Below are 9,650 nucleotides of genomic sequence, written 5' to 3' on the forward strand. Positions count from 1 at the left end.
GACGAGCCTCGTCTTTCTAGTTTTTGTGTCTCTTGCTTTCTGATGGTCGGACCAGAGTGCAGCTGTCATAGCCAGTTCCCTACTTTAGCTGGCAAGGCTCACTTTCTGCAAGATGTCCGTGAGGAGAAGCCACATGGACCAACCCTGGTGCAGCCCTAGGTGCTGGAACACCCGTATGGAGACCCCTGCCAGCGCTGAGATGCTTACACATTCACTGACTCGGCTTTCCTCCTGCAGTTGGTATCATTACATCTGTTTTGTGAGATGGAGGACTTTGTGCATTTGTGTTGGACATATGGGTTAATGGGTTAATGTTGGACTTGTGGGCTTGGACAGCATTGGGTTGGGATGTTTCCTTGATGTGTACTTAACCTTTATGTAGAATTCTCTTTATACATGAGTTTCTGTGGATCTGTTTCTCTAAAGTACCCAGACTAGCACAACCTATAAATATGTGCACATAGATCTATTTCCCCATTGTCATATACAAATATGTTTACATATGTACATGCCTGTATTTAGACTGGAGCCTATCTTTCTACTTGAATGAAATCATTTGCCTCTCTATATACACAAGTCTGCAAGTTAACATGTAACTTCATAGAGACTAGGCCTTAGTAAATAGTAAGGCAAATGAAAGGCATTTCCATAGAGAATGAAATAATCCCTGGGATTCATATAAGAAGCCATATGTGTACAAATAGATAGTCCTCCAATATGACACATTTTCAAACTTTAAATATTTTTTCCTTACCAAAAAACACTTGTGTGAAGGGCATGGCCTTCAGAGATTGCTGACCTTGCAAATTCTTGAGATGTCAGAGGAGTGCTCCCCTTTGTACTAACACAGTACAGCTGGGAGCCAGATCCACCGGCTTCTGCTGTTAGCCTCTTTTCCGTGGAATTGGCATGGTTTGAGGTTTAGCTAGTTTTTTCTGACTCATAGTGACAGTACGTACAGCAGAATGAAATATGGCCTGGTCCTGCCCCATTCTCACAATCTTTGCTATACTTGAGCCCGTTGTTGCAGTCACTGTGTCGGTCTGTCTCGATGAGGGCCTTCCTGTTTTCTATTAACCCTCTACTTTACAAAGCATGATGTATTTCTCCAGGAACTGATCCTTCCTGATGACATCCAGAGTACTTGAGACAAATTCTCACCATCCTTGCCTCTAAGGAACATTCTGGCTATACTTCTTCTAACACAGATTTGTTTATTCTTGTAGAACTCCGTGATATCGTTAGTATTCTTTATGAATACCCTCAATGCTTCTTTGGTCTTCCTTATTCATTGTCCAGCTCCCACATGCTTATGAGATGATTGGCTTGGGTCAAATGCACCTTAATCTTCAATGTGACATCTTTGCTTTTGAACATTCTAAGGTATTTTGCAGCAGATTTGCTCAATGCATTGTGTCCTTTGATTTCTTGACTTCTTTGCTGCTTCCATGAGTGTTGACTGTGGAGCCAAGTAAAATTAAAATTTTGACAACTTCGATCATTTCTCTGTTTATTGTGATGTTGCTTATTGGATCAATTGTAAGGAGGTGTTTGTGTTTTATTTTCTTTATGTTGAGCAATAATCTGTATTGAAGCCTGAAGGCTTTCATCTTCAACAATAAGTGCTTCAACTCTTCTTCACTTTCAGCAAGCAAGGTTGTGTCATCTACATATCACAAGTAGTTAATGACCCTTTCTCCAGTCCTGATGCATGTTCTTCATGTAGTCCAGCCCACAGCTGGAGGATGAAGAAAGGCTATGTAACTGAAGTACACCTTTTCAGATTTTAAGCCATGCAGTAGCACCCTTGTTCTGGTCAAAGGACTGCTTCTGGTCTATGTACAGGCTCTGGATGAGCACAATAAAATAAATGTTTTGGAATTCCCATTATTCCCAATGTTAACCACAAATTGTTATGATCCACACAGTAAATGCCTTTGCATAGTTCATAAAACACAGGTAAACATCTTTCTGGTAGTCTCTGCTTTCAGCCAAGATCTTTCTGATTTCCGAAATTATATTCCTTGTTCACTGGCATCTTCAAAATCTGGCTTGAATTTTTGACAGTTCCCCATCAGCTGTCTCCGAGGCTGGGCAGGGAAATCAATGCTCAGGAAAAATAAGGTGCCACCGTCTTCATTTTCATCTCTCTCTAGATGGCCACGCCAAGTTCCTTTACACAGGTGCCATGTACAATGTGACACTCAGGCAGATAAATGTCTTTGAGTTGCCTGCCCCTCCAACTCATTAGACCTGCTCAGACACGGCTGAATTCCAGCCGTGGGAACAATGAACAAAAACCAGGAGGCCCGCAATCGTTATCTTCTTAGATGATTGCTGTCATTCCACAAGGTCACATAGGATGCCATACAGCTGGCTTGGGAACAATATGGGGCCATTGCCAGGCCCAAAGGCAACACTCAAAGCTCACACCGCCGGAGTAAAGGCTAAATTGACATCTTGACATTATTATCTGGGACTCCGGTACAATGGTGCATGCCTGTGAGATCGGGATTCAGACTGCCGGTGTCCCCCTGAGATACAACTAGTCAGTGGAGAGCAATTCTGTACTATTTTGGCCATCTCCCTGGTTTCCCCCGAAGTTCCAGTCTTGGAGGAAAGAACAGCATGGACTCCCTTTTCCTTGAGCAGATGGTAGAGGACAACTTGACTACTCACATCATGTTTGTTTGTTTTTTCCACATGGCAGATTTTTGGGGAGAGGCATCTACTCTTTCCACTGCTGGAGTTTCTCTCTGCCCAAGAGATAAATAACGAGAAAGAATGATTGCAATGGGAATTGGATCTTCTTAGTGATGCCAACATGGTAGCCTTTGCCGTGGATGTAGACGACAACCTGCATTCCGAAGATCGCTCCCAGGCTGTGCGGGAAAGAAGAACCACCTGGCTTGCACTACTAAAACCACTCCGAGCAGAAACAGAACCAACTGGGAAGGGGGCTGAAGCTCCCGAAACTCCCAGGCAACCGCAGTCCACTAAGCATGGGGCGGAGGGTCTGGCTCTCTGCCAGAAAAGCATGGTGTGGGGAGGCTTCTTGAAACGCGCTCTGCAGATATGCCACATTCCGATGTGAATGCGGGACTCAGGAGCAGCAGAAGGCCTTAGGGATTTTTAAGGGTGCTGGTTCCAGCAACGGACAGGAATGCTCGGGAGTTCCCTTTGGGGAAAACGGGCCTCTGGAATCTTAACGCAGCAATGGGATGCAGCCACGACAAGGTGGAAAGCGCCCACACGTCATAGACCTGCGAGTTCTCCCCTCCAGTCTCTTCACCAGCCAACACGACGCCTTCACTGTGTTCATCCATCTCTTCCTTTACCAATCCCACTATCTTTTTTTTTTTAAACAAGTTTATTGGCATATAGTTTGCATATCATACAATTCAATAGTTCAGCCATATTAAACAGAGTTGTACAATCATCACCACAATCAATTTTAGAACATTTTCTTCTCAAGATGGCTTCTACAGCAGATTTACCGAATGCAATAATATATTATTTAATTTATTACTGTTGTTTCTTTTTTTTTTTTAATCTTTTTATCGGGCTCATACGGCTTGACAAGGAATTTTAAACTTGCATGCCTTAAAATTGCAGGAACACTACTTTTCTTTTTTTTTAAATGTTTTATTAGGGGCTCATACAACTCTTATCACAATCCATACATATACATACATCAATTGTATAAAGCACATCTGTACATTCTTTGCCCTAATCATTTTCTTTTCTTTTTTTACATTTTATTAGGGACTCATACAACTCTTATCACAATCCATACATATACATACATCAATTGTATAAAGCACATCCATACATTCCCTGCCCCAGTCATTCTCAAAGCATTTGCTCTCCACTTAAGCCCTTTGCATCAGGTCCTCTTTTTTTTTTTTCAATCCCACTATCTTAATGCAATTCAGACAGCGGGCCCATGTAGTCTCCCCTCCTTGACTACCGCAGTCATACCAAACAAAGGTGTTCGAAAGCATCGACAGGTGCTAGCAGACCGCGTCAAGGTTATTCGCCAGGCATCTTACACATACAAGGACCCATTTAGAGAGTTGGCTGACTACGTGGATGCAAACTTGGACTTTGATGGGGCACAGAAAAGACTGAGACCATGTGAATCAGTGTTTATGAACGAGTCCTTCCTGGTGGTTTGTCTTGAGGATCTCATTGTAAATGCCTATCTCTTCGTAGTTGAGACTTTGTGTTGCATCCGTCAGTGTATCTGCCTAACACTGGCAGATAAAGTGAACCGGGCCCCAGAAGACACTGAATGGTGGATTGAGGTTATGATTAAAAATGCAAAACCAGTGATTTTAAAGTCCGAGAGTCTTTCATTTAGAAGGCAGCCATTGGGCATGAATATTGAGAAGAAAGTTCATCAGAAAAGGACATCAGAGGCCCTTAACTGGGCAGTTCAGGATGGGACTCTGGCTTCTACTGAGGGCTGTTCTTAAAAGGATGAGAAAATACAGATGCAACAACAAAGCCAGTATTTAAACTGAGACAGGCATTTTGGAAACGACAAAATGAAGTATACATTTTGGAGAATTTTAATAAAATGGGCTGTGTCTTTTTTTTTTAATCATTTTAAGCAGGGAGCGGGGGACGAGTGCTACGAATGTATAAGGGTGCTTTACTCAACTGATGTATGTATGGATTGTGGTAAGAGTTGTATGAGCCCCAATAAAAAGATTTATTAATTTAAAAAAAAGAGTTCCTCAGGCAGGGAGATTGGGGGGAGTAGCGAGCTAATAACAAGGAGTACAAGAAGGAAGAATAGGTTATAAAATGTATCGGGGTAGTGATAGACAACACTTACTGATATATATGATGTTTGGATTAGGTCCCAATAAAATGATTTCTAAAAAGAAAAAAATCATTTTATTGGGGGCTCGTACAACGGTTATCACAATGCATACGTCCATCCATTGTGTCAAGCACATTTGTTGCCATCATCATTCTCAAAGCATTTGCTTTCCACTCGAGCTCCTCAATTTTTCCTCTCCCTCCCCATTTCCCCCTCCCTTATGAACCCTTGATAATTTACAAGTCATTATTATTTTGTCTTATTTTGCACTGTCCAACATCTCCCTTCACCCACTTTTCTGTTGTCTGTCCCCCAGTGAGGAGGTTAAATGTACTTCCTTGTAATCAGTTCTCCCTTTCTACCCCACCTTCCCTCCATCCTCCCGGTATCACCACTCTCACCACTGGGCCTGAGAGATTCATCTGTCCTCAATTCCCTGTGTTTCCAGTTCCCATCTGTATCAGTGTACATCTTCCAGTCCAGCGGGATTTGTAAGGTAGAATTGGGATCATGATAGTTTGTGGAGGAAGCATTTAAAAACTAGAGTAAAGTTGTATGTTTCATTGGTGCTATACTGCACCTTGACCAGCTCATTTCCTCCCTGTGACCCTTCTGTAAAGGGATGTTCAGTTGCCCACAAATGGCCTTTGTGTCTCCACTCTACACTCCCCCTAATTCACAATGATGTGATTTTTGTTCTGTGATGCTTGATACCTGATCCCATGTGTCTTTTTTTTAAGGAAAAAATAAATATCTCTTACAGCCCTCCTTAAGATTTCGATTTGCCTGTTTTCTTAAGACCTGTGTCTTTGGCTCCACCAAATACCTCAACACTTGGCGGGGAACAGAACTCCAGGCTCGAGGGGCCTGGTATGGTCCTGCTCCCGGTTTCAGGAGTGTTCTCATACATGTACATGTTTATTCCACACACAACATGTTTAACCATGTCTCTGTGATCAGTAGATGGTGGCAGACAAATTCTTTCAAAATACACTTGTCTTCATCTCGGGGTTCCTTCAAAGCAAAGCTCCAATCAAAAGAGTGGCTTCTCAACAAAGTCCACATGGAAGAACACACCAGCCTGTGTGATCGAGTGGTCCCAAAGGGATCAGTTACCAGGTATCAAAGAACAAAAAATCATATCATTGACTGCACACCTCCATGATAGGATCGCTGAAGACAAATGGGTGCATAAGCAAATGTGGTGAAGAAAGCTGATGGTGCCCGGCTATCAAAAGAGATAGTGTCTGGGGTCTTAAAGGCTTGAAGGTGAACAAGCGGCCATCTAGCTCAGAAGCAAATAAGCCCACATGGAAGAAGCACACCGGCCAGTGCGATCACGAGGTGCCAAGGGACCAGGTATAAGGCATCATGCAAAAAAAAACAACAACGATATAAGTGTGTGTATATATGTGTATATGTATATGTATATATATACCATATTAAATGAAGGGGGAAGTGCAGAGTGGAGACCCAAGGCCCAAGTGTCGGCCAATGGAGATCCCCTCATAGAGGGATTTAGGAGAGGAGATGGGTTAATTAGGGTGCGAGGTAATACCGATGAAGAACACAGCTTTCCCCCAGATCCTGGATGCTTCCTCCCCCCAAAACTACCATGATCCGAATTCTACCTTGCAGGACTGGATAGGGCAGAGGCTGTACACTGGTACATATGAGGGCTGGAGGTACAGGGAATCCAGGGTGGATGATACCTTCAGGACCAAGGGTGTGAGGGGCGATGCTGGGAGAGTGGAGGGTGAGTGGGTTGGAAGGGGGGAACTGATTACAAGGATCCACATGTGACCTCTTCCCTGGGAGAGGGACAGCAGAGAAGGGGGGAAGGGAGACTCCGGATAGGGCAAGATACGACAAAATAACGAGGTATAAATTACCAAGGGCACATGAGGGAGGGGGAAAAGGGGAGGGAGGGGAAAAAAAAAGAGGACCTGATGCAAGGGGCTTAAGTGGAGAGCAAATGCTTTGAGAATGATTGGGGCAGGGAATGTATGGATGTGCTTTATACAATTGATGTATGTATATGTATGGATGGTGATAAGAGTTGTATGGGTCCCTAATAAAATGTAAAAAAAGAAAAGAGGAGAAAAAAATGATTAGGGCAGGGACTGTACAGATGTGCTTTATACAATTGATGTATGTATATGTATGAACTGTGATAAGAATTGTATGAGCCCCTAATAAATTGTTAAAATTTTTTAAAAATTAAAAAAAAAGATTAAAAAAAAAAGAAAATGATTAGGGCAAAGAATGTATAGATGTGTTTTATACAATTGATGTATGTATATGTATGAATTGTGATAAGAGTTGTATGAGCCCCTAATAAAATGTTTTTTAATAAAAAAAAAAGGGTGGCTTCTGAGGGAATCTGCTCGACTGGTGAAATTCAAGGTCAGCTGTTGTTTTGTTATCCAAAAGGATAATCTTGGGAGATCTTTCTCAAAGGACACAGGATAGCCACAGGAGCTTATTAAGAAGAAGTGTTAAGAATATAAAAGACTGCATTGCTGAGGAGAAACACCAAAAACATCCAGGAAAAGTTGCCCTGTGGAGTTTCTTCCCACCACCCCACACTTGTCCGCTCTTACGGAGTGGCAAGGGCTGCCCTCCAAGAAGTGTGTGGGAAGCCTTGCACCATCCACCCCACAGCCCTAATCTTACTCCGTCAGGATTCTTTTTATTCACAAAACCCAAAGAACAGCGAAGAAGGGCATGATGGGAGTGGCGCAAGGATGTCCAAGCTGCTTCAACGTGGTGTTCATTGACGAGTATATGATTCCCTGGGGAAGAGTTCAAGAGCTGGAAACATCGTCCTCAGAAGTGGACAAACCTAAGGGGAGGATATGTCCCAAAACAATAGTTTCAGATTTTGATCAAAAGTTCTAGGACATTGTAGCAATACACATTTTCGCTTATCCTCCTATACAAATGACCAAAAATCACGAGTCAAACCGCCCCCCCCAAATGCTCAGCATAACTAGTCCTGAGAAAAATGCAAATAAAAATCAAATCGAGTGACTACTTCATCTCCACTGTGGTTGTTTTATTTCCTGGAGTTGGTTTTGACTAATAGTGACTCTAAAGGATAGAATAGAACTGCCCCCCCCTCCAGGTTTCCTGGCCTGTAAACTTTACAGGAGCAAGATAGCTCACTGTGCCTTTTCTTCCATATAGCACAGTGGTTCTCAACCTCTCAACCTGTGGGTCCTGATGGTCTTAGGAACCGAGACACCGCTCCTCTATCTGTCTCTGGTGGATCTGCGCACATGCAGATATGCTGATCTGGTGAAAAAGGAGCTATCTCAACCTTCCCACAAGACTGTTGGAAAATGTAGCAATGTCGTTTACTTTGGTTATTTTAAGACTGTTACCCATGCTACACCATGCTTCAAGACAAAATTTCATTTATTTTCCATTAGAAATAAATATTTTGCAATATATAATGACATTGTTTTTCTGATTAATCACTATGTTTTAATTATGTTCAATTTGTAACAATGAAAATACATCCTGCATATCAAATATGTCCATGACGATTCATAACAGTAGCAAAATTACAGCTATGAAGTAGCAACAACAATACTGGTATGGTTGGAAAAAAATAATGTTATGGTAGGGGGTCACCACAATATGAGGAACTCTATGAAAGGTTGAGAACCATTGATTAGCAACTGGTAGGTTTGAACATCTGACCTTTTGAGTAGCATCTGCATGCTTACGCAAGACCCCGCTAGGGATCCTCTCACGCACTTCGCATGGTTGTTGGGTGCCATCAAGGTGACTCTGATTCCGACTGAACCAAACACTGCCCTGTCCTGCACCCACCGTCCTCACAACCCTGGCTGTTTGAGCCCCGGGTGGCAGCTATTGTGTTGATTGATCAAGTAGAGGGTCTACGTCTTTTTCTTCACCATCTTCTTGACCCAACAAGATGTTCTTCCTTGACTCTCTCTGGATTCTGCCACCACACTGTTTCTCTCTCTGCTACTCGTTCCTATTGAAGAGCCACAGGGAGCCACGTGGATGGCAGCCAGATCACTGGAGATTCGTCCACCACCATTGTATCCACAGGACTTTCCACTCACCAGCCTTTGATCATCCTACATTTGGCATCATTGCATGTGCTTAGTGAGTCTGAAGAGGAATTCACAGGCCTAATATTGGACTTATGGGCCAGTATCAGAACGCATGGATGGGCCTATTTTATTGATGTATAATTACTTCTTGATATACAGTTCTCTCTTACACATAAAATAAAGATATTCTTCCTCAGGGAAGAACTGTCCCTCCTGATAATATGCCCAAAGTATGTGAGAGCGAGGCTTGGTTCTTCTTCCATTTACATGCAATGTTCCAAAGAGGCAACTCCTGACAGACAGAAAGTAGATTAGTGGTTGACAGCTGCTTGGGGAGAGGGGTGCTATTTTCTGGTTGAAGTGATGTAAATATCCTGGAATTTGATGGTGGTATTGGTGACACAACCCCATGAATTTATATTAAATTTTTACAACAGTGAAGTTCATCTTAATCTTATGTGAATTTATTCCCGGTTTAAAACAACATCAAATACTATTTTTTTAAAAAGGGACATTCAAATATATACTACCCTGAAACTCCTTGGGCCCACACTAATAATGTTTCCTGCTTTAGCCAGGGACCAGTGCCAGTCTAGAATTGTGGCAAATTAACTCAGGCTAATTGCAGACATACTGGAATTGCTCTGCACAGCTCACCTGCCAAATACGAAGTACGGTGCCAGTGTCCCCAAAGTATCGTTGAGACCAAACTCCTGCTGGGCATGCCT

General features: G+C 42.7%; 1 pseudogene; it reads left to right on the forward strand.

Annotated features, from left to right (window-relative positions):
- The first annotated feature begins 2,389 nt into the window (after positions 1 to 2,389).
- Positions 2,390 to 5,537, forward strand: LOC142433741 (eukaryotic translation initiation factor 3 subunit E pseudogene; annotated as a pseudogene).
- Positions 5,538 to 9,650: the final 4,113 nt, after the last annotated feature.

This window comes from Tenrec ecaudatus, chromosome X, assembly GCF_050624435.1.
Source record: "Tenrec ecaudatus isolate mTenEca1 chromosome X, mTenEca1.hap1, whole genome shotgun sequence".
Taxonomy (NCBI): Eukaryota; Metazoa; Chordata; class Mammalia; order Afrosoricida; family Tenrecidae; genus Tenrec; species Tenrec ecaudatus.